The sequence below is a fragment of the Phyllostomus discolor genome, chromosome 14 (genome assembly GCF_004126475.2).
Source record: "Phyllostomus discolor isolate MPI-MPIP mPhyDis1 chromosome 14, mPhyDis1.pri.v3, whole genome shotgun sequence".
NCBI classification, from domain to species: domain Eukaryota; kingdom Metazoa; phylum Chordata; class Mammalia; order Chiroptera; family Phyllostomidae; genus Phyllostomus; species Phyllostomus discolor.
In genome coordinates this window covers 49,129,610-49,155,819 of record NC_040916.2, presented here as the reverse complement: position 1 = coordinate 49,155,819, position 26,210 = coordinate 49,129,610, and the positions used below count along the sequence as shown (strand labels likewise).

The 26,210-nt window shown below is 37.7% G+C and overlaps 2 protein-coding genes across 12 annotated transcripts in view; one reads left to right on the top strand and one right to left on the bottom strand.

The window, feature by feature from the left end:
* DAP3 (death associated protein 3) overlaps positions 1–9,014 on the bottom strand; it is a 37,366-nt gene extending 28,352 nt beyond the window's left edge. For 2 of the 9 annotated variants that reach the window (XM_036015492.1, XM_036015498.1), the window contains exon 1: positions 8,890–9,014. The gene's annotated coding sequence lies outside the window, so the exon portion shown is untranslated. Of the gene's footprint in view, positions 1–7,725; positions 8,230–8,816 lie in introns of those variants that run through there. The other 7 variants (XM_036015491.1, XM_036015495.1, XM_028502920.2 and 4 more) reach the window with 6 other exon arrangements.
* ASH1L (ASH1 like histone lysine methyltransferase) overlaps positions 8,904–26,210 on the top strand; it is a 230,349-nt gene continuing 213,042 nt past the window's right edge. For 2 of the 3 annotated variants that reach the window (XM_036015489.1, XM_028503256.2), the window contains exon 1: positions 8,904–9,020. The gene's annotated coding sequence lies outside the window, so the exon portion shown is untranslated. Of the gene's footprint in view, positions 9,021–13,091; positions 13,097–26,210 lie in introns of all 3 variants that reach the window. The other variant, XM_036015487.1, reaches the window with a different exon arrangement.

Here is a 26,210-nt window from a genome sequence, read left to right as displayed (position 1 = left end):
CTGTCATCGTCTAGTAGTGTATCCTGGACCTGTCATAGCAGTGGCAAAGGTCCAAGAGAGCTGGTGTAACTTAAGATGTCTTCGAACCTGCCTCAGAACCAGCAGTCTTCTATCACATCCTATTGTGGCCTATTATTTGGACAACCCAGAATCAAAGGATGGGAAGTAGACTTCACCACTTTATAGGAAGACGTGCAAAATCAGAATTTTTCTGGCATGGAAACCACTGTACTGTTAAAAAATGAAGTCTGAATGCAAACATGGCTATTGGACTTAAGAGAAACATTCCTTATCATTAAATCACATTTTTTCCTAGGTGCCCTCCATCCCCTATTTGCGCAGCTATTTGTTAATTTTGATCTAAGAGTAAGTAAATTATTAAAATTCATTTTATTAATTTGAACCTTATTTCAGTGTGTTGGTATATTTTTTTTAATAACAAAAATCTTTTTTATTTTTTTAAAGATTTTATTTATTCATTTCTAGAGAAGGAGAGAAATATCAATGTGGGTGGTTGCCTCTCATGCGCCCCATACTGGGGACTTGGCCTGCAACCCAGGCATGTGCCCTGACTGGGAATCAAACTGGCAACCCTATGGTTCACAGCCTGCGCTCAATCCACTGAGCTACACCAGCCAGAGCTGTGTGTTGGTATCTTCTATTAATAAAATCCATTCTTTCACTCATTCCTCACCCAAGGACATGTTTATTGATTTTAGAGAATGGAGAAGAGAGGGAGGGAGAGGGAAACATCAATCAACTGCCACTTGCACACACTCCAACCAGGGAAGGAATCCATAACCTATGTATGTACCCTGACTGGGATTGAACCTGAAGATCAACCAACTGAGCCACACTGGCCAGGGCTATTAATAAATTTTTAAATAAATTCACTATTTTAAACTTTCAGTTATAAAGTTAACCAATGAGAAAAAAAAGTTGTTTTGATGAGATGCTAAATCAGAAATTATGAAAAAAACTTTGCAGTTTCCTATCAGTTTCAGCATCAAATGAGTTTTGTCTTTTACTTTGTATGCAAAATATTAGAAATCTTGTCACACAGATAAGTAGTTGCAATCATTTGTAAGTTTTCATTTAAAAAAATTTAGACAAATAGAATTGTAAGTATAGTATAAAGAAGCTTCCTTACCCCTTTCATCTAGTTTCCCCTAATGTTAACATTTTACGTAACTGTAGTACAATGATCAAAATTAAGAAATTAACATGGAAGCCTGGCTGGGTGGCTAAGTTGGTTGAAGCATCATCCTGCACAATAAAAAGGTTGCCGGTTTGATTCCCAAACAGGGAACATGGTTGGAAACCTACTAGGTTGCAGGTTTCATTCCCTGTCCAAATACATTTTGTTCCTCTCTCTCTCTCTCCCTCTCTCAAATCAATAAACATATCCTCATGTGAAGATTTTAAAAAAGAAATTAACATTGTAACAATACTATTAACTATAGAATTTATTTAGACTGCCTCAATTTTTCTGTCATGTGCTTATTCTGTTTCAGGATCCAATCCAGAATCCCACAAATGGGGCTCTTTTTGTTTTTCTAAATCTATCACATACATAATTCTACCCTTAAAATTTTTTTTGTGAAAATTACAAATTTGAAAAACATGTCCTTAATGATCTCATTCAAATAACGATTTAGCAGGATACAGTTACCTGAAGAGTTCTGCAGCATAGTCTAGATAAGCAGCTTTCTTAACTTTGGCTGTACATTAGAAATACCTAGGTATAATGAAAACTTCTAATGCCCAGATTGTAACTCAGACCAATTAAATCACTATCTCTGGTACTGAGACTCAGACATCGGTATTTTTTCAAGTTCCCCAGCTGATGCCAATGTGCAACCAAGAGTGAGAACTACAGGATAGATGTAAATGGTTAAGGGAATTTCAACCCATTTAACTAACGTGTAGTCTTTTGGGCACGGTTATACCAATTAAACAGTCAGTACATATTTCTCCAAAAAGCCATAATGAGGCTGTCAAATGAGTTACTTTAATGAAGACTTGATACACATAATGGCTCTATTCTGATTTACCATTCTAGGAATTCTGATAAAAAGGATTATAATAGTCTGCCATGACTTTTCTCTACTGATATGATTGCCTCATGATCAGTAATTCTTTTTCTAAATCGGTGCTTCTCAACTGGGGCAATTTTACCCCATTTGGCAGCATCCGGAAGCACTGTCAGTTGTCACAATTTGGGGGAGTGTTGCTGCTGGCATCTAGAGAATAGAAGACAGGGGGTCTGCTAAACATCCTGCAGGAGAGTGTCCCACAACAAAGAATTAGCCAGCTTCAAATGTCAATAGTGCCAAGGTTGAGGTTATTTTAAATCCTCAGTCCCACATGAAAAATTTGGTTCATGGAGACTCATTGCTTTCATAATTTCAGTTAAAAAAAAGAAAGAAAATGTGTTACACTGCATTTTATAATCCTCTTTCTATCTATTTCCCCAAGTTTGGATTCCTAGAGCAGCATTAGGGCTACAGAAGTAATGACTTTCTCTGAAACACACTGATTATGACAAACTTCAACAGTGCAAACTTCTCTAAGCTCTCAGTATTGTACCTCCAGGGGCTTTTGTTAGAAACAAAATGCAGTGATCACCAAATGACAAGCAAGAAAGTGATGATGCAATGTACACTAACTCTTCTGACGCAGAAAGAAAAGAATGAAGGAAATGGAAGGGACTACAACTGCTGCCTAGCTTAGAGGATACTCTCTGGATATTATTTAACAAACTAAACCTAGAAAATTTCCCAATAAATTGATTCCAGACTGGTAAGAACATCTAAAAGGTCTCTAAAAGATTCACAAAAGGCATGTTTAGCTCTGGATGGTGTGGCTCAGTGGAATGAGTGCCAGCCTGCAAACCAAAGGGTAGCTAGTTGGATCCCCAGTCAGGGCACATGCCCGGGTTGGGCACAGGCCAGGAACCCAGTAGGTGGCGTTCAAGAAGCAACCACACACTCACGTTTCTCTCCCTCTCTTTTTCCCTCCCTTCCTCTCTCTAAAAATAAATAAATAAATAAATAAAATCTTTAAAACAAGAGGCATGTTCATTGTACACATATGCCCAGGGTCAACACCCTAGAATTTTAGAGCTCAGTGGTATACATATATTGATTTCAACCTAACTCTACATTGATTATGATTCTGAAGTGGAGATGCATAAAAATAAAGACAAAGATACACACAAAACAATCTGATCTACTGTGGTGTTAATTTTGCAGGTATTTATCTTATTGATTTTTATTCCTAATATTATTAACAATAATAGTAGAATATTAGCAATACTAATACCATTTATTTAATAAAAACCATCTAAACTTTAGTAAGGTGTTTACTTCAAAAAAGTTTTTGTGAAACCTAAGCAAAATCATTTTTATAGTGAGATAATAAAAACACAGGAGTCCCTATGTATATGATTATGCAATTGCAACACTGTTTCTAATATTTAAAAAAAAGTGGAAGAACCTAAATATCTGCCAACAATGCATGAACAGCATATCCACACAATGAAACACAATGCAGCTGTTTAAAAATGAAACAATCCCAGAAATTCTCTGGGTGCTAATGAAGGAAAATCTCCAATGTATATTAAGTGGAGGGTGGAGGGGGGGAAGCACAGATAAGTACATGGCAAGCTAGTATTTGTGTAAAAAAGGAGAAAAATACATCCAATCTGTTTATTGAAAGATGTAAACAGTATTTAGAATAATATGTAAAAAACCAGTAAAACTGGTTGCCTTCAGAGAGAGAATATAGGTCCTTTGGGGACAGGAAAGAGGGAGAGTGGTGTCTTTTGTACTTTTTGAATTCTGAACCTGGTTGCTATTACCCAGGTGAAGAGTAAATTTTCCAAGGTTAAATCAACAAACCCTTAGTGACTCTTATAAAGCTATCAAGCAATTATTCCGTATGCATATTTCTTTAGGAATTATTTTATTTACTTATATAGGTTCAGGTATACAATTCTGTAATACATTATCCATATATTACATTTTGTTTTTACCACCCCAAATGTATGAATTATTCTCTGTGTATATTTCTCCACACAGGAAACCCTGAAGCATCAAATTCTGTTACAGTGAGTTTCCATTTTCAACAACTCATATCAATCTACCTCCAGAATGTTTGAGAAACCCTTTGGTTTCTCAGCTGAGTACCTTTCAAACAACATTCTTTACAGGAAAAAATAGCATTGTTTTAAGACTGTAAAAGTCTTTTTTCTCTCTGAGCCCAAGTTTTCTATCTGTAAAACAAGGACATAAGCATTTTACCAAGCTAAGAGCAATTTATAATACTAACAGAAAAGAGATAAAAGGGGTTGTGCTGGTAAAGGCAGGAGTAAGGAGCATATGCTTCGAAGTTCCCCTTCCTTCAGCTACTAAAGTACATAAGAAAAAAATCTAGGGTTCCAAAAAACCCAACTAACTACAATAGCAATAGTTAACATTTACTGAATACTTTCTGTATGTTAAGCAGTGTTCAAAAGTGCTTTATTTGAATTAACTCATTTTATCTTCACAACAATCCTGTGATGCTGTGATGTAGGTAATGTCATCTCTAATTTATGGAGAAGGAAAGAGAGTTGCAAATATGATAAAATAGTTAAAAGCATGGACTTTGCAAACTAACTGCTGGGACTGAAATCTGGCTCTCCTACTGAATAGCTGTGTAACCTTGAGCAAGTTGCTTAAAGTTTGTGTGTCTGTTTCCTCATTTCTAAATTGGAAATAATGGTAACATCTAAAGCATGAATTTAAAATCTTGGCACACCAACAAAAATTTCAGTTCTTCCCTTGTTAAATAGAAAATTATTCACAGACTATTATGCTTATATTGCATTTACCCATAACTTGTCACATGTAAAGTCAATCCTGGTGATAAAATTTTATCTTTAAAAATTTCTTTTAACATTTGAAACCTTATTTTAAAAGTTTATATTGAAGAGCTTTTCCTATTTATCCATATTGTTATTTAGAAAACATCCTAGTAAGGAAGCACCATGAGTCTACGGCCATGCCACCCTGAACGCGCCCGATCTCGTCTGATCTCGGAAGCTAAGCAGGGTCGGGCCTGGTTAGTACTTGGATGGGAGGAAGCACCATGAAATAAATGTTTAATTGCTTCTATTCTAGTGGGGAAGTCTGAGAGCAGTCTTGCTAAGACTGCTGCTGGACAGCAATATCACATAGCCCAGCTGTCTGTTTACAGCTTGCAGACTAATGCCAGGAGAAGTAGAGCAATTAAGGAAATATAGGCAGACCTTGGAGATATTGCAGGTTTGGTTCCAGACTATGGAAATAAGTGAGTATCACAATAAAGCGAGATGTAAATGGTGTTGCCTTCTATTTGTGAAAAATGCAACACCCTATGAAGTGCAATAAAGGGAAGTACAATAAAGTAGAGCATAATAACATGAGGTATGCCTGTATTGGAAATCTAGGCAGTTTTGTTGAGTGCCTATAACTTTGCTTGAAGAAAAATTTCAGTTAAACCACACCCTCATTTAAATTAAAGCACAGCCCTGGCTGGTGTGGCTCAATGGTTGAGTGCTGGCCTGCAAACCAGTCTGGGGCAAATGCCTAGGTTGCAGGCCAGGTCCCCAGTAGGGGGCGCAAGAGAGGCAACCACATATTGATGTTTCCTTCCCTCTCTTGCTCCTTCCCCTCCCCTCTTTAAAACAAAAATAAATAAACAAAAATCTTTAAAAAATTAATTAATTAAAGCACAAATCACAATCCAAGGCAGAGTACTTTGGAGGTTTGTCATGATTTGGCTCCCCTTTTTATATTAGTTTCCTATTCTGCTGTAACAAATTAATACAAACTTAGTGGCATAAAACAACACAATTTGTCTTCTTAGAGTTGTGTGGTTCAGAAGTCCAAAATCAAGTGTCTGCAGGGTTGTACTCTTTCTGGAGGCTCTAGTAGAGAATTTTTTATTTTCCTTTTTACTTTTCCAATTTTTAGAGGCTGCTCTCCCATCTTTAAAGTCTGCAAATAGCAGGTTGTCAAGTCTGTCGTGTCACACCACTTTGACACTTTTGTCTCCCTCTTCCATCTTTTCAGAACTCTTGTAATTACCGTAGGCCTATTAGATAATCCAGGATAATCTCCCTATTTTAAGGTTAGCTGATTATCAAATTCAATTCCATCTGCATCCTTAATTCCCTCTCATCATGTGATATATTCACTGGTTGCAGGGATTAGGAATGGACATTTCTGGAGGAACCATTATTTTGTCTTACATATCTTCCTTAGTTCAAATAATTTATTCAATAAGGTCATTTCATCGGGCACCTAATATGTTTCGGTCTCTGGTAGGTACTGGGCCATACACAAAAGAACAGAGTACTATCTTATTTGCCAATACTTAGCTGACAATTCATTAATCAGTACAGTTACTAAGAGCTAACTGAAGGCAGAGACCATAAGTAACTTCCTTTATATACTGGTGTAGTGGAATTCCATTAAAAGTGTATTTTTCTTTATAGCATAGACAATTATGCTGTTGATGAAAAATACCATGAAGGCAACGTGAAATGATTTAACCTCTTAAGAAACAATCAAACTAAAGTCTAAAGATAAGTTAGTGAATTTCTCTGAGCCTCAGGCTTCTCATGGGTAAAATGGGGATAAGGTGATCTATCTCAAAGTGTTGTTTATTATAAGGATTAAAGAGCAACATATGTTCTCCTAGCATGGTATTCCACACGTTAATTCTCTTTCCCTTTTCATGTTTAAAGTATCTAACATTTCCATGACAACATTTCTAGTTGTGCACCAGACTATAAAAGAATATAAAAGAAATGTTAGCTATAACTCCTGTCCTCAAATTAAAAATGTGTTGGTAGGATAACACATTTGCACATACAGCACAACTAAAGAAAGATCAATGTAAACCTAAATGGGCACCATCAAAGAACTGGAACTTAAGACACAGTTAGGGAAAGCAAATATTTAGCTGGGTGATTAAAACTGATTTCTTCTCTACCTTAAAAAGACAAAGCAAGCAAACAACACCTGATCCATACATTGAAATACGGTAAAGGGGAAATTAAGGAGTGTTTACTTCAACTTTAGAGGTTTTGACTAGGTCTTTCAGATCAATCGAGTACATTTTCAAACTATTCTCTGGACCCCTAGAAGTCCACAGATGTTGAAGTGAAGGGAAACCCACGCAGACCCCTTCCCTAATTTATTCTACTTTACCCGTTGAGTGAAACTAAAACTACTGATTAGATAAACTTTGAGATTATCTCTGTATTTTAACAGTTCATAGTTCTCCTCAATTCTATCATTAAGAAAGTAAGTGTTCGTGAGCTGTTTCATCAACGATTTGGGAGAATAGGACACAAACTACCAATTACACCCACAAACCTTATCAACATCAACAGTACTCTGACGATAACACAATACTCTGTACTTTCCCTGTGCCTAGGAGCTATTTCTACTTTACATACATTATGTTATCTAATATGGAATTAAGAAAATAACTTTCTGAAGGACATACAAGACACGGAAGATCGAGTACAGAATTGAACTAAAAATACATGGTTCTCTATCCTTTAACATCAGGTTGAAAATATATGACCCATCTACGCACGAGGAATGAGTAGTGCACAAAAACAACGCATATAACAGTGATGTGGAATTCGAGGAATTTATGTTAGGTTTAAAAAAGAGAAAGAAATACCACTGCGCTGGTTTTTCCCTGGTTCCCAAGTCTGCATGCAACCCTGAAACCGAAAAGAAGCCCTCCAAGAGGGTCGTCAGCCCAACTTAGCCTCACTACCTACATCCTGGAAGTGCGGAGTCCCGCTCCCTTCCCCGGTGCCGGTTCCTTCCCTCACCGAGTCGCGCACCAGTCCTCCGGGAACAGCAGACACTGACTGGCTACACCGATCTCGTCCCGCAACAGAGAAGCAGGCTAGCTCCGTTCAGCAGGAAACTACTCAACGCGCAGCCGCCGCGGCCTCCTACCACTGCCCAGCGGAGGGGCGCCAAGCCTCCCCCAACCCGTTCACCGCGGCCGGGAGGCGGAGGGGGGAAGCGAGCCGGGCCGCTGCGGTGTCGCGGCCAGCGAGGTGAGTAGTTACAGGTCTCCGTCCGCCACTCGGATAGTTCCAGTCATAACGGCCCGCTCTGCCAGCTTGCCTGTCCTTTTCTCCCCCGCTCTCGCAGCCACCAGAATGGAACAGGCCCGCGGGGGGATTGTGGGAGGCGCACGCGCGAGGGGTGGAGGGAATGGTGGGGGGGCTGGAGGAGGAGGAGGCGGCGGCGGCGGAGGCCGTGGCGGCTGTTGGTGGCTGTGGGGGCGGGGAAGGGGGGGAGAGGAAAGAAGAGGAGGTGGAAGAGGAGGAGGAGGTTTGGGCTCGAGCCGCTGGAGGTACGCGTGAGGGTCTGGGCTAGAGCCGGCTTGACAGTGGCCGAGGGGAAGCGGGGGACTGTGCGAGGAGGCTCCCCTGAGTGAGCGCGTACGGGCTGGCGGGCGCGCTGGGCGGCCAAAGGCGGTGGTTGGTGAGAGCGGCGAGCGACGAGCCGGGCTACATACACTCTGGCGCGTGTGGGCGGGCGTGCGCGCTTCGCCCAAGTCGGGTGAGGGGGGAGGACGAAGGGGGAGAAGCCGAAGAGGGAGGAGTGGGAGGTGGGGGGGCACGAGGCGCCCTTCGCTCCCTCCCTCCGGAGGAGCTGCCGCCGCCGCCGCTCTGCCGCCGCCGCTCCGCCGCCATTTTGGGTTCGCTTTGCGGAGGGGGAGACGATCCCCGTTTCGGTTGCGGGACCCACCTCCCTTCAGTTTCCCCAGCTTAGTCCCACGCCTTTTCCTTCTGCTCTCTCGTATTTCCGCCAGTTCGCTCACCCGCTGGTTGCCTCTTGACAAGCGGGAGGGATTCGCCGTGGACCAAGGGAAGCAGAGGAGCCTGGTGGCGGCCGTCCCCTCTTCCCCACTTCCCTGCACTCTCATCTCTCTCGGCCTCGGCCTCTGACACGGTGAGTACTACCGCCTGGGGAGGCCTTGAGGCCTAAGTACTTCCTCAGCTACTCAATGCTTGGCTTCCTGGGCGCTCCTGTCATCTCCCGGACCTGTACCTCCCGGACACTGGTGGTAAGGATGGGGGAGGGGAGAGTAGGGAAGGGGATCCTGAGCTAACCGGGAAGTCCCTCCTGGCGGAGGCGAAGGGGTGTCCCTGACTGGCGGGCTGCTGGCTTGGGGGAGAGGGGCGGGAAAGTAAGCGAGTGGAGGCGGAGTCGGCTGTGTCCCTGACAGGTTTAGTTTGTGTGTTGTGCAGGCAGGATTGGAGCATCCCCCAAGGTCCAGTTTGTGTCTGTCAGAGGGATAAGAGTGGCAGGAGAGGTGATCTTCTGAGGGTAGTTTACCTGTATGCTTAGGACTGTGGTGTCCCTGACACGCTGAAGTGTATGTAGGAACGACAGGGTGATCTCACTGTTTTAAGTTTAATAAATGTTACTGATTAGTTTGTACATGGAAAGACATGTTTTTCGTCTAGAAGACAGATGGTCTGTTGGTGTACAGAGGCTGTTTGGGTATGTATGTAACGAAGGAAAGTGTTCCGGGAGAGTTTGCTTGTATTTGTATAAGGGTAATGGAGTCCCCCTTATAGTCCGTTTTTGAAATAAAACTTGGGGTGTTCCCTGCTGGTTGATGTGTGCGTGTGTGTATTTTAGGGTTCGGGAGTGCCTTGTTACTTGTTGGGAAAGAGCGGTCAGGGCAGTAGTATTTTTAGACATACTATATAGTATGTATGTGTGGGATCACGGATAAGAGAAATGTCATAGCCAGTTGTGGTCTTCAGAATAGTTGTTTTCCTTGAATAGGGTGAATTGTGTAAATGTGAAAGCCCAGGCTATCTTTAACAGACCAATTATTGTGAGGGTATAAAAAATGCTTGACCTTTTTGTGGACTTGAGTTTATATTAACACCTTAGAATAGAATAAAACATTTGTATCTTTCAGACTCAACTTGAGGTTTATTTGTGATCCTAAATCCCTTTGAAAGTGGTAGGTGTTTTCTCCCATTTTACTAAATAGGAAATTGAGGCATAAAGATAATTTTTCCAAGGTCACATTTTAAATTGGGGACAAAGTTTGGATTGTAACTCAAATATTTTGACCACTAGTCCAGTCGTATATTCACTATACAATGGAGCCTTAGGAGGCCTTTTTCAGGCAAATCTGAGTTTATTGGAAAGATAGGGGCGTATGTGACTGGTTGGATAATGTATTTGGTACAGATTAGTTACATTAGACATGTATATGGAATGTAGGTTGTCTTTGCCAGGTTGGCCTGTATGAGAATGTGTATCCTTGATTATTTTTTGTTTATGGAGGAAGCAGAGCATTTCTAACACTTAAGCTTGTACCAGAGAACTGCATGGGGGCTGACAGCGTAACTTTATTTCTGTGGGAGGAAGGATCATCTTTCATTCATTTAACGAATACTTACTGAATAAGTACTCGATGACTGTTCCTGCCTTGGGCTGAGAATAATCAAGGTGACCCTGTTGAAACAACCTGGGTGCATATGAAGGGGGACTTGTTTTGACAGTGATATGTATTAACTTGAGCAATGCAGAAAAGTCAGTGTGTAGTTGAAATTAGAAAACCCTCCTAAAAGCTATTCAGTTTGGAGGGAATTTAAATCGTCTAGACATTTTATTTAATTTAATTTTTTTAAAATCATCAACCAAGGATACATTTATTGATTTTTAGAGAGAGAGGTAGGAAGACAGGGAGGGAGCAGGGGAGAGAGAGACAGACAGACAGACGGACAGATGGATACATACTTTGATGTGAGAAACATCAGTTGGTAGCCTTTGCAGGTGCCTGGACTGGGATTCCAACCTGTGATCTTGGTATGTGCCCTGACCAGGAATCCAACCGCTTTTGGTATATGGGATGATGTTTCAACTGAGCTACCTGTCCAGGACAAGATCCTCCAGACATTTTAATATGGAAGGATATAAGTGTATTTAAAAAACTAACAGGGTAGCCCTGGCTATTGTATGTAGATCAGTGGATTGAGCACGGACTGCAGACCAAAGGGTCACCAGTTTGATTCCCAGTCAGGGCACGTGCCTGGGTTGTGTGCCAGGTCCCCAGTAGGGGGTGCATGAGAGGCAACCACATATTGATATTTCTCTCCCTCTGTTTTTCCTTCCCTTCTCTCCCTCTAAAAATAAATATTAAAAAAAAAAAAATAGGGCAGCCAGTTTGTGATAGAGTGTGTCTTCTTTAACTTTTTTATTTTTATTTTTTGAGTTCATGAGTAACTGTTTTGGGGATATGGGAATTGTTGTTATATATGTGCTTGTGGATATTGAAACTGGCTAGGCTGAAGGAATTCTTTGAAGGCTAATTTTATAGTAAGGATCCCCTTTTTGAATATGAGGGAAGAAGACTTGAATAAAGTCACCTTACTTTGTTTCTCTGGAAAAAGGAATATTTTTGATGTGCTAGTGGCTCCTAAAGGTTTTTTGGGACATCTGTCCTGAGAATCTGGTGATAGATCCTTACTGTACAAAATGAGCATGAGCACAATCCCACAAACTATTCATACAATTTCAGGGACTTAAATTGTAATGAAATAGAACCAGTGTATATTCAGATATCTTTAGATAGCCTTCCCCCCTCCCCCCAAATATAGTTTTGTTTGGGGGTGGAGATGTTTGTAGGAGTTTAAGATGAAAGAATCTGTGATAGTATTTGAGCATGCTGACAGAGAATTTGAAGATTCATTTTTTTATTTCTTTGCATGCTTATTTTCGAAGTGTTAGTATGTGATTCTGAATTAGGTAATAGAGAATATTATATATTATCACCCAATTCAGTAGAGAATATAATATAATACAATTGTTTATAGCTTTATTCTTTTTCATCATGTTTTTATTTTCAAACTTTTATTTTTCCAGTTTTGTTTTGGGACTGAGGTGTTCAGCTCATTTCCTAGAGTTTATCTTAGTTATAACAAACATCATTCAGTTGATTCTTTTAAGGAGACACAAAGATGAATACTATAATGGCTTCTGCCCTTGAAGAAATTCTGATCCTATTGAAGCTATGAATTGTATGATAAAGCCTTTGAAAAGGTCAACGAGGAGGGAAGCATATTCCTGGAAGTTAAGGTTTCATGACTTAATTGCAGAGAGTTTTGCCACTATTTATTCTTAGAAAGCTATAAAGTTTTTATATGCAACTTTGTAGTTAAAAAATGTGCTTTGGTATCAAATGATTTATTATTTGATGTTTTGGAACTTTCTGGTTTGAAAAGGAGGCAGACATAGGTTGCATTCCTTATCTTGTTTTGGATGTATTTCTATGGTATTGTTAAGTTTATATAAAAAAAAGGCCTTACTGTTGTTTTCGGATATACACACACCTAGAAAACACTAGATGACAGACTACTTATGACAGACTTCCAATCTAGTACTGGAAATCAAAAATAATTACTGCATTTTTAAAAGAACAAGAAATTCAGAAAGGTGTTTTGATAGCACATATTACAGGATTCAGCAAGATAATGGAGAGATCTTAAGAAAAGTGGTCTGATTGCCTTCTCTGTATAAGAATGTCATGTAAATTTGTGAAAAGTTTAATATTTTCTCTAATTTTTAAGTTGGATAGTAGGTTCATGATATTTTAAAAACATTGTGTGTGTGTGTAGTATGTATATATCATGCATACAGTTACATATGTATATAGTCTCTTCTATGTATGAGATACTTCACAAAAAATTTTTCAGGATCTTTAAGGATCAAGAATGGAAAGCAATTTTTATTTCCTATTCTTGAGATGTATTTTAAAATACAGAACATAACTTCCTTATTTATTTCTTGCTAGCGACTATGTCTTTACATAGTTAGTAGTATCAGTTGAGGCTTCAATCTAAGTCTTCTTCAATACCCTATGAATAAAGAATTGGCCACATTCAATCCTGCCCAAAATGATCTGCCTGTACACTGTAGAGAAGTTTTACCATGTGTAAGTAGTATGTGTCCAGTTAAATACTTTTTTTTTAAAAGATTTTATTTATTTATTTTTAGAGAGGGTAGGGAGGGAGAGAGACACAGAGAGAGAAACATCAATGTGCGGTTGCTGGGGGCCATGGCCTGCAACCCAGGCATGTGCCCTGACTGGGAATTGAACCTGTGATGCTTTGGTTCGCAGCACATGCTCAATCCACTGAGCTATGCCAGCCAGGGCCAGTTAAATAATTTTTTAAAAAAGATTTTCACACACCCCTACTGGGGACCTGGCCCACAACCCAGGCATATGCCCTGACTGGGAATTGAACTGGAGACCCGTTGGTTTGCAGGCCTGTACTCAGTCCACTGAGCCACACCAGCCAGGGCTCCGGTTAAATAATTTTATATTGTTATTTAAGTTATGTGTGTTGATCTGAATCTTTTAAAAGTAATATTCAGCCTTATTGGAATCCACTGTAAGGTCTACTTTGTGTCTATCTTTTGAGAGCATGAGAGGCCTTAAGCCTGGCTGAGGTAAGAAAGGGAAATGAAAGCAGTTTTGGTTTGTTTTGAGCTATATTGTAGTTTTTTCTTTTTTAAATTACTTGTAGTATAGTTTCTTTGTTTATGTTCTTTAGGTAGCAGTTCAATTTTCATACTAATGATTTGTCATCTTAGTTAATGATAACTGTTGATCTTACATTTTATGTTCTAAAAATCAGTTTTTTAATGACTTGCCTCATTGGGTATGTTGATGGCAGTGTGACGTTGACACAACATAATAATTGATGGCTTCAAGTAATGACAAATTGAACTAATGACCTCACTGTTATTTCAGAGCTGAACATCTTATGAAGAATGTAAAATCTTATTTTTAGCATTAATTATTTTTGCTTTTTATAGTTTTTAGTCATTTACTCTCAGACATATGCAAGTCAATGACAGGAATGCATACTTTCTTCATTTAATTACATTGACTTTTTTAAATGTGGAAAATTTCAAACATATATGGAAATAAGAGAATAGTATAATGAGTTCTCATGTGTTCGACATTCAGCTGGAATAGTTATCAACATCCAGTTTTCATACTGTATCCCCATCTAGTAGCCTCTCTCCCACCTTGTCTTTTGCTTATTTGAAGCAAATCTTCCAGACATATTTCATCCATAAATACTTCATTGTACATTCATTTCACTTGTAAATGGGAAATTATTTCTCTGTAGTTAGATTTATATAACTTTTTATTGCATTTTTTCATTACCCTCTTCTTCCCCTCCACTCTCCTTCCCTCATATAACTTTTAAAATAAAGTATGTAATGATAATTGGAACCAAACTACTTATATCAAATATTTCTAATTTATATTACCTGTCAATACGGATTTCCTATGAAAACTTAAGAAAAGTTGAATAGAAATTCACCTCACTGCTTTTAGATGTTTGCACTGAAAAATGCAAGTTAGTTTCTATGTTTGCCTGAAAGGCTTATAATCTTTTACAGTTTTTTGTTTTTGTTATAATGACAAAATACTAAAAGCATTTTCTAACTCTTATTAGTTTCTCTTGGTTTTCTGACTGGATCCAGTTACCACAAAGAAATCAGACAATATTGGTAATTTTGAACAGGAGCTGAAAATTGGTCTAAAATCAACTTGGTATTTAAAGAGAATAAAGCACATTATTTTGAAGTTTAAAATTCTAATTGTGGACATTGAAAATCCAACCCAATGCCTAAGTTGCTAAATATGAAGCATATTACAGAGTATGGGTATCATGATGAATAGAAATATTGTAGAAAAAGTAAGTAAATATTCCTATTGAATTATTAAAAGGAATCAGTATAGAGATTTGAAGTGATTGCTGGTAAAGTAAAACTTAGATAATCTATCCTTTCCTTCCACAAAGGGCTGATAGTTATAATTCAGATGAATGGGAATTCCATCATTAGTGAAATTTTAGTTAACTTATCTTTTGTTATATCTTATGTTATAATCTCATGATAGATATATCATGAATCTTTGATTTAATCTTTTTGTTTTACAGTTCTATCTATTCCATTCTTGATACTTCTCACTTAGTTTTGTTTGTCCTAAGACCACAGGTGAACAGTGTGTCAGATTATAAAGTAGTCATATTATGGCCTCTTGGTGTAAATGACATTATTTAGAATGTGGAGGAGACTTTCCTTATGATAAAGTTTCTTAAATTCAGCATTGCTGAAAATGAAAGCTCCAGAATTTAAGCATTTACTTAACATAAGAAGCCTAATAGGGCTGAATGGAGAGAATTTAAAAGTTTGTCTCTGAGACATAGACCTGAGCTACTGAGGCTGTGAGTGACATGCCGGTCGCCATGGGTCCCTATGGGTCCCTATGGACAGTCCCAGCCAAGTTGCTTCAACCAGGTGAAGATGGGCTTTGTGATGGGTTGCCCTGTGGGCATGGCTGCCAGGGCGCTCTTTGGTACCTTTTCCTGTCTCAGGATTGGACTGCAGGGTCGGGAGCGGATGGGTGGTATTGGGAAAACCACGATGCAGAGTGGCGGCACCTTTGGCACATTCATGGCTATCGAGATGGACATCTGATGCTAATCAAGGCAATGGTTGCCCACTTCCACCCTGTCCCACCAGTCCCAACCCATGTACTAAAATAAAAAGACTTTGAGTAGTCAAAAAAAAAAGTTTGTCTATGAAAGAAGGAGCTGCTAACTATAACATTTGAGAAAATAGAGGAGTGACTCAATCATGTGTAATAATTATTTTACACTATAAGGAGATTGTAGGATATAAATCTCAAGTAAGTAGGGATTCCATTAAGCTAAGTTATAACAAGTTGGGAAGTTAAAGTTTATGCAGAAGCATATCGAAGGATAAAGAACCATCACCTTGAAACTGCAGTGAATTAGAGATTTAAGTTAATTTTATTTGTGTGTGAGTGTATGTGTATTTAAAGAAAAAAAAAAAAAAAACCGCCCTGGCTGGCATTAGCTCAGTGGATTGAGCATGGGCTGCGAACCAAAGTGTCGCAGGTTCGATTCCCAGTCAGAGTACATGCCTGGGTTGTGGGCCATGACCCCCAGCAACTGCATATTGATGTTCCTCTCTCTCTCTCTTTCTCCCTCCCTTCCCTCTCTAAAAATAAATAAATAAAATCTTAAAAAAAAGAGCTTTCCCTCAATAAATACATTTATTTAAAAAAAAACCTTAAATGAAGGTAGAACAAGGTCAGGTTTTAATTTGGTTTAGCCTGTATTTCTTCCCGTTTGTTTGTTTGTTCATTCATTCATTTGTTGAACATTCAACCAACTAACATTTTTCTATTACTCCATTCCCATTTATGTTCTTAGGTGTTAGGATAAAAAGACATTTTTTAAAAATTCAGAGTTATCTAGGAATATCTTCTTAACAAGTATGTCACACTATAAAGTGTAACACATTTCTCCCAGGCAGAGAGGGGAGAAAGTTATCAAGTCTGTGGAGACAAGGGAAAGCACAGAAATGCCTTTCTACAAGTGGGAAGAGCCAGTCTTTAAAGGATAAATATGAGTTATTAAGTAAGGCTTAGGACATTCTAGGTAGAGGAACATTATCTGCAAAGATGTGAAGATGAATATAACAATGAATTCAGGGGACTGTAATTTGGATCAGTATACTTTTCATCCATTCTCTTTACTGTCTTCAATGCTGTATAACATTGGCCTTTGTACTTAGACATCATCAACAAAATAAAGATGGAACTATGTTCACTCTACTAAGTAGTATATAGTAGTAGTAGTAGTAGTTCACTCTACTAAAATAGTATATCATTACAGTTAAAGCTAATTTTGAATAAAGATTAAAAGCAATGAAATAATTGGTTATGTTTTGGTTACTCAAAAAAATGTTTACTAGAATACACTCTACTCCTTTTAGCATTTTAAGTAATCAAGCCTTGATTATAATGGGTATCCAGCCAAAAAATAATTGGTTATGTTTTAGTTATTCAGAAAATTCTTACCAGAACCCCCCCCCCACACTCCTTGAGCATTTTAATCAAACTTTGATTTTAATAGGTATCCAACCAAATACAGAAATGCACAATTGTTTTTCGTAATAACGTTTTTCTTAATGAACAACTCTCCCAGTCTCCACCCTGGTTTATTTTCAATTTTCTGAAAATTCCAAACAGATTAAGATCATGGATTCTGAAATCAGATTGAATAGGTTTAGATCCCAGTCTTGCTACTTACTGATGGCATAATCTTTAGCAAATATTTATGATCTTTGGTTTTCTTTACTGTAAAGTGATGGTAATACTTATAGGGTATTCAAGGATTATATGAGATAATATGTGGAAAGTGCTTAGCATAATGTATGTCATATAGTAAGTGCATAATATAGATGTGTTATTATTAGTTATTTCTCTTCATTTCCTGAAATGATTTTTTTAGCAAAGCAAGTGACCTCCCTTATATATATTTTCTATAGGAGGTAAGATTATGCAACATACATTTTTTTAAAAAGATTTTATTTATTTATTTTTAGAGAGGGAAGGGAGGGAGAAAGAGAGAGAGAGAAACATCAATGTGTGGTTGCTGGGGGCCGTGGCTTGACTGGGAATCGAACCTGCGATGCTTTGGTTTGCAGCCCACGTTCAATCCACTGAGCTACGCCAGCCAGGGCTTGCTACATACATTTTTGAAAGTATATGTAAACCACTTCATGTGTATATACATTTTTTATAATTCTTAATTTACCTTTCTTCACATGTGAATTCTACTTTTGTATTTTCCTGCATAACTGTAGACTAGGCTTTTGTGTTTGGCTTCTTTTTACCTTCTTACCAAATCAGGATTTGTCTCCAAAGTGAACAAGCATATATTTTGCTGTGTGGGTTTTTTGGAGTGGAGAAATAAATCTTTGAACTGACATGGATTTAGTTATGATAGTTCTCTTTTTAAAATGCTCAATATATCCTTTGTATTTTTGGTTGCCCAGGGCATTCTAAAGTAGAACCCATCTCTTTCACTAAACCACCTCCTTTGATTCAGAAACAAAGTCAACATTTATTTATTGAAAGTTTATTATGTGGCAGGCACTAGGATATAGTGAAAAAAAATAATGTAGTTGGGCAATTTTATTTTCCTTTTTCAGGACAAGGTCTTTCCAGTACTACTGTAACAGACTACTTCAGTTACATTACATGCGGTTCAAGCAAGACTTGGTCTTAAGATATAGTAGAAGTTTCTCTGAAGGAATGTCTTGGGATATGATTAATTTTTGCCAGAGCAAATCAGTTCTAGGACAAAAATCTCTTCCTCTTGAGGAATCTGTATTGTGTGCCTATGTTTTATGCAGGCAGTCCATTGGGCAGTTTGTCGTTTGGGATATCACTGGGTTCAGTCCTCTGTTCAGAGCCAGATAAAAAACCAGCATTCTGCCTCCTGTGCCTTCTGTCAGAGGAATATTTATTATTTCATTCAATAAGTATTAAGCATATGCTTACTTTATGCTGTTGTAAACCCAGGAATTGAGCAGTAAATAGTCAAAAATCACTGTCATAATTCTTAGTTTCTAGTATGGTATGGAATAGATATTAAATAAACAGATATGATGTCATTGCATTTGGCCATAAGTGTTGTAAAGGAAATGTAGTCAAAGTAATGTTATTTTAGGGGATTAGGGAAGGTGGGTTAGTAACAGGGGAGTGGGAGGAGGAGAGAGGGGGAAAAGGTACAGAGAATAAGTAGCATAGATTGTAGGTTGAAAATAGATAGGGGGAGGGTAAGAATAGTATGGGAAATGTAGAAGCTAAAGAACTTACAAGTATGACACATGGACATGACTAATGGGGGGACATGGGTGGGAGAGGGTATACAGGGTAGAGGGGAGTGAAGGGGGAAATGGGACAACTGTAATAGCATAATCAATAAAATATATTAAAAAACCTATGCTCTTAAAAAAATATTTTCTGTATTTTTGGTGGTGGGGGAGGGAGAGAAACATCAATGTATGGTTGCCTCTTGTGTGCCTCCTACTGGGGATCTGGCCTGCCACCCAGGTGTGTGTCCTGACTGGGAATCAAACTGGTGACCGTTTGGTTTGCAGGCTGGCACTCAGTGCACTGAGCCACACCAGCCAGGGCATTATTCTAGATTTGATAGTAAGCTAGCCAATGGAAGGTTTTGAGCAGCTCAGTGACTTGATCTGATATACACTCTGGTCTCTGAAGGCCAGTTAGAAGGTGATTGTGATACTTGAGGCAAGAGGTGATTGGGAGTTAAATGTAGGGTGTTATCAGGGAGTTGGATTTGGGATATATTTTGAATGTAGTGGGGATGATAACTTGGATTGGATGTAGGATCTCAATTAAAAAGTAGTCAGAAATTATTCTAATAATAGCCTCAAAAGTTAGGTACTGTTTACTTAAATGAGCAACACTGGGAGAAGCAGGTTGCCAGTGCGTAACAACTAATCAGGTTTGGAAATACTGGTTTTTGAGTTTTCTATTAAATGTTCCAGATTGCAATATTGAATAGGCAGTTAGATGTTTAAATTTGGAAATTGATCATTGCAGAGATGGTATTCAGAGCCATGGGACTTGATGAGATTACCAGGGTAGTTGAAGTTAGACTGAATTGTGGGCTAGTCTTGACACTTCGAAGAATTTAATTAAGAATGATGGAACTGAATCATTTGATAATTTCAGGAATAAATACTTTTCTGACTAAGACAATCTAGCAAGTACTAACTAATCAAGACATGGAGAAAAAAAATAAGATTACAATGAACAAATTGCTCTTTATTATCTATTAGATAGTTCTTTGATTGTGTCACAGAGATCAGAACACTCATTTTATATGAAGTTAGCCAGAGTGCCTGTTTCTACATGATTACTGTGAAAAGATAGCCAGAATGGTCATTCCTAGATATCCATTGTGGAGGACAATACAAGGGTAAAAAAAAATACCACAAATTTATAAAATGATGGATGAGTTATCAAAAGACATGGAGCTTCTTTCCTATTATCAGGATATTCATTTCTAGCTTTGGGAAAATGTACAGAGTAAGAGTGAGCTCAGTCTGCCTCCTAATTTCTTATTTAGTCTGTTATTGGGTATTGTAAAACCTTCCTTTAAAGAAGCTGGTTTTCCATCTGTACATTTAATGAGTCAACACTTATATGCTGGAATACATGTATAAGATCCAATACTTGTATATGTTAGGGGCTTAGTACCATTTAGGTTGACTTATTGTCTATTTAGGGACATATTTTGTGGGTGTGGGTAAGGATTTATTTAAATGTGTTTGAGCCCTGGCTGGTGTGGCTCAGTTGGTTCAAACATTGTCCCATAATCTAGATCAGGTGTCCCCAAACTGCAGTACCATGTCCTGTTATGAACCGACCACAAGCAGAGCTTGCCTGAGGAAACTCACCTGTTCCCTGACCTCTACCACCCCATTCTTCCAGAAAACCTGTCTATGGTGCCAAAAAGGTTGGAGACCCCTGACCTAGAGGTTGTGGGTTTGATTCCTGGTAGAGGCACATACCTAGGTTGCAGATTCGGTCCCTGGTCCAGGTGCATATGGGAGACAATCCATGTTTCTCACATCAGTGTTTCTCTCTTTGTCTTCTTCTTTTTTACCTTTCTTTATTTGAGGTGTCAGAAATTGAAAGGAGTAGAAATAACAGACAATAAAGGCAGTCACAGCATATAGGTTGTTGTTGATCGGCTTAACAAATGCCTGAAACATACACTACTCTTTTGCTTGAGTACAGGACCTCATACTTGCCAATCCACCTCTATCATTAGGAAATATAGGGTCCCATCTGTTGAAATGGCAGTATGCTTCAAGGCCAGTAGTTTTGGACTTTATCAGTCCTGGAAGAGAAATTAATTTCACAAGAGTGAGAGGGCATCTTTCTAACAATAACATATTCCCCACGGTTTATCTGCGTTCTTGTTGCTATTTTATAGAAATCACCAGAGGATATGGAACTAAGGATCCATATCATATATGATTTCTTTTTTCAAGTCAAAGTAATAATAGTTGTGTGCATTAGAGAGCCCGTATTCTTCCAAGTAAATGGTATCCTCATGAGAAGACTACCAAAAAATTTCATAATAGTTTAGACCCATTTTTCTTAAGTAACACTGAGATATTTAAGACAGTTATATGATTTGGGATTCCTATAAACCTCTAAAAATATTTCTAGATGAATCTGTTCCACAAAAATCTGGAAACTTAATTACTTAGAACTAGATAGTTAAAAATAGCTACCTGTTAATTTTATGGGCCCTCATTCTGTTCCTTACCTTAGGAGCTGGCCTTAAAAACAGAGGGTCATAATAACTTGTGGTGGTAGTAGTAGTAGTAGTAGTCATCATCGTCGTCATTGGCCCCATTAAGAATGTCATGAAACCTTTGTACCCCTTCCCAAAAAGTACACATATGCATGTAACATTTTTTGTATATAATTTTTTGGAGTTCATGGGCAGTTTTGATTGTAAGCCAGTATTCCTTGTTTCATAAGCCCCTTAATTTTGAGTGTTATAGAATGACAGTTGCATTCTTTACTGGTTCTTCAACAGAGGCTGATCTTAAAAATATAAACATATTTAAGGATGATGGTGGTTTAAGTCAACCTTTGTTTGACTGTCATCTGTTCATCTTCCTTTCCCCTTCACTGTTTTGGTAGTGCAGTGATTTCTGGAGAATTGTCAGTTAAAGCAGCATACCAATGATAGAGTGGCAGACTGGGAATAAGAAAAGTGAATATTCTCCAAAATTGGTGAAATGGTAGCAAAGGGATAATTTTCTGTGTGCCTTGCTCTGTTTGGGTTCCTGTCTATAGTTACATAGAGCTTCCATAGCTATACTGCACATACCTCTCTGAATGCAATTTTTAAATCTAAACTTGACCACATCTCTTGGAAGAACAGACTCTTTCGCATTCTCTTTTAGATCCTGCTCACCTCTGCTCTGGCTGGTGTAAGATTAAGTGCTGGCCTGTGAACGAAAGGGTCACTGGTTCAGTTCCCAGTCAGGGCACACACCTGGGTTGTGGGCCAGGTCCCCAGTAGGGGGCTCTCGAGAGGCAACTCCACATTGACGTTTCTCTCCCTCTCTTTCTCACACCCTTCTCTACCATCTAAAAATAAATAAATAAAGCCCTGGCTGGCGTAGCTCAGTGGATTGAGCGCGGGCTGGGAACCAAAGTGTCCCAGGTTCGATTCCCAGCCAGGGTACATTCCCGGGTTGCAGGCTGTAACCCCCAGCAACCGCACATTGATGTTTCTCTCTCTCTCTCTCTATCTCCCTCCCTTCCCTCTCTAAAAAATAAATAAATAAAATATTAAAAAAATAAATAAATAAAATGTAAAAAAAAATCCTGCCCACCTCTTAGGCTTTGTGTCTCACTGGACATTCTAAGACTTGTGTTCTACCTGTTGGAACTGCCATCATTCCCAAGCACAGTTTGTTTATATCTCCATGACTTTCATATTTCTCCCAGTGTCTGGCTGCTTAGTAAACACCTACCCATCTTCTGAGACTAAGTTCAAGTTGAACTGTGAAGCTTTATCTGGCCACCTCCCCTCTTTGGGCGAATAATATGCACTCTTTTCTCTCTGACATATACCTAGAAGTGGAATGCTGGGCCACAGGGTAAGCATATTTTTATCTTTAGTAAATACTGTCAGTTTTCCAAATTGAGTTGATGGCTGTACCAAGGTTGTGGTATTCCAGTTGCTCCACATCTTCAACAGCATTTGGTGTTGTTATTCTATTTAATTTTAGCCCTTCTGGTGGATAATAGTATTTATTTGGGTATTGATTTGCATTTTCCTGATGACTGGTGAGGTTGAGCATCTGTTTATGTGTTTAGACATTTGGACATCCTCTTTTGTAAAGTACCTGCTCTTAGTATATTTTCTGAATGCAAATCCTTTTTCAGACATATGCATTACAAATATCTTCATCCAATATGTGGCTTTCCTTTTTACTTTCTTGGTGATATTTTTTGATGAACAGAACTTTTTACCCTAAAAGCCTATTGCCATTTTTTTCTTTGAAAAAAAGGATTTTGATTTTGTTTGAAAGGTATGTTTTGGGGGCTGGAAGGAAACAGAATTATCAACAGGTACGAAGTTTCAGGCAAGATGACTAAGCTCCAGAGATACGCTGTGCAACATTGTACCTATAATAAATGACACTGTGTTGTATACTTAAAGTTTTGTTAAGAAGAGAGGTCTCATGTGTCCACAATAAAATAAAATAAGATTAAGTGTGTAGTAGGTTGATATAGTCTATTGAATGGAAACAAACTAGAGAAACACCTAGTCAATATTAGAATAATGGAGTTAGAAAGGATGTCTAGAGATTACTGGGTTAGCTTTATCAATTTTAATGGAAGTATGAGCAAAATAAGACTTTGAGAGGTGTGTGCTTATGGTAGCTAAGTGTATTTCAAATCTTGTCAAAATATATTTTTGAAATATATTTTTATATATTTTTGCTTATAAAACTAGATTTTTGCTTATTATAAAACTAATAATACATTTATTTGTTATTAATAAATAAATAATAAATTTTAGGTACTAGGTCAAGAAAAAAATGCATACATTTTTTTTATTTTCAAACCTTTTTCCCTATAGTAACCAGTGCTATCAATTGCTGTAATCATCTGTACTTATTTCTGTATGCATACAAATACATATGATTTTTTCTGCTCTTTACAGACATGAGATCATGCTATCTTTTTTACTTAAAAATAGCAGACATGGCTCCCCCAACCCTGTGTGTGTGTGTGTGTGTGTGTGTGTGTGTGTGTTCATAGCATAACTTTGCATATTAGAGATACTAATCCTTTCTTGTATTTATTGTATTTTTCTCCTAATCTATTATCTTTCGATTTTGTTTACAATATTTTTATCTTCAGATATATGATGCTTTTGTGTAATCAAATGTGTATTTCATTTATGGCTTTTAGTTTCCTGATTTGCTTAAGAAGGTTTCTTCACTGTAGGCTATAGAAACATTCACAACTATTCTTCAGGTACTTTTAGTTTTGCATAGAGCTCTTAAATCCACGAGGAAATTATTTTTATTTGTAACATGAAGAACAAATCTAACTTCGATCTCTCCAAATCCAAATGGATTGTCAGTTAGGTCAGTAAGCAGCAACATATTTTAAGTCAGCTTCTTGCCATATTGAAATCTATTAATTAAAAAGTTTTCACAGCACTGCTTATGAAATGTTTTTATGAAAAGTAGGAAAGGAATCCCTTCCACAAGATACTTTATTTTGATCTGCCAGATTTTTAAATGGAATTATTCAGATATAATTCATGTACTGTAAATTCACTAATTTAAAATGGACATTTTCAATAGTTGTATATTCATAAAGTTTTGCAGCCATCACCACTCTCTAATTTTATTTATTTTTTAGTCCTCACCCAAGTATATGTTTATTGATTTTATAGAGAGAGGAAAGGTGGGAGGGGAGAGAGAGAGAGAGAGAGAAAGAAACATCGATGTAAGAGAAATGTTGATCAACTGCCTCCTGCACATGCCCCAACTGGGGATTGAACCCATGACCTACATATGTGCCCTGAACCAGAATTGAACCTGCAACCTTTTGGTGCACAGGGATGATGCTCCAACTGAGTGGCCACCCAGCCCCCCCATCAGGGCACTAATATGTAATTTTAGAGCATCTTATCTTGGTCCCCATTAGTAATCACTCTTCATTCCTGTCATTCCCCTCTTCCCTAGCTACTATTTATCATACTTTATTCATAGATTTATTTGCATGTATTTCATATAAATGAAATCATGTAATATGCTGTCTTTTGGAACTCATTTCTTTCATTTAGCATAATGTTTTCAGTGTTTGTTGTAGCATGTATCAGTACCTCATTCCTTTTTATTTGTGAATAGTATTTCATTGCATGGCTAATGTTGCTATGAATACTTGTGTACAAGTTTTTGTGTGGACACAAGTTTTCATTTGATTTCTGTACCTGGGGGTGAAATTGCTAAGTCGTATGGTAACACTGTTTAACCTTTAGAGGAACTGCCAGGCTGTTTTCCAAAGCAACTGTACCATTTGACATTTCTATTACAATTTCTCCTCAGAAAATTTTTATAAAAAACAAATGTAAGATATTTACAATGTGTATGTTGCTTTCTTGGAAATGGCTGTTTTGTTTAGTGTACAGCCATGTGCACTGACCCTGAATTGATTGCCCCTAGCCCTTATTGAAATATAATTAATTAATGGCAAAACCTGTCTGATGTAACTTCTACTTCCCTCCTGTTGCCATTTTAGAATTCCCTAGGGATAGAGATCAACGCTTCTATACATTCCTTGCAACAGTCCTATCTCACCTTTTTACAACAAGAAAATTGAAGTTATATATTTCATCCTTGTTAATAATTTTGCTTCTCAGAAGGGCTGAATAAGGTTTGATTAGATTTTCATCTGACAGTCAATGAATATAATTTTTTTCCTCAGAAGTTAGCTGTGAGAGTGCTTTCTATGAATTTTTCCCCTTTGTGGCCTCCTAATTATAATTTACATATGTCATTTTCCTGTTCTAAGTTTCTGGAAGTAGTTCATTGGTATGATAGTTTTTCTTTAGTCATGAGAGACATTCTTTCCTCCAGTTTAGTGTTCCCGATATTAGAAAATAACACAGTTGATAATTACATTTAACATGGTAGTGGTTTTTAAATTTTTTTCTCCTGAAAATATGGTCATTAATTCATGAAGCTTCTTAAAATTAGTGTCACCTTGGAATTAAAGAAATATATGATGTCTGTAAAGTATGACAATAACTAGACTTATTGGTGATTAGTACTGGAGAAGTTAGGAATTGTTGGTGATTATCACTGTCTTTTTAAATGAAGAGTCGTTCTGTAGTTGAGTGAAAAAGCTAAGTTTGTCCAAATTTGTAAGTGTTTATATTGTGTAAATTTTGTAGGAACATAGTTCAAATTTTATTGGTATCTTGATGATGATAGTATAAGTATTTTGTTATTTTAGTGACTTATTTAATGTCAGTGATTTAGTGGTTTAATGTAAAACATCTTAAACCAGGACACTGCTTACCCTTTTACTTTTGAAGAGCAAATTACATGGCTATATACATAGTGTTTATTTTTGAAATTGTAAAAACAGTAGGGGATTATATAATATTTTAAAGAAAATATCAG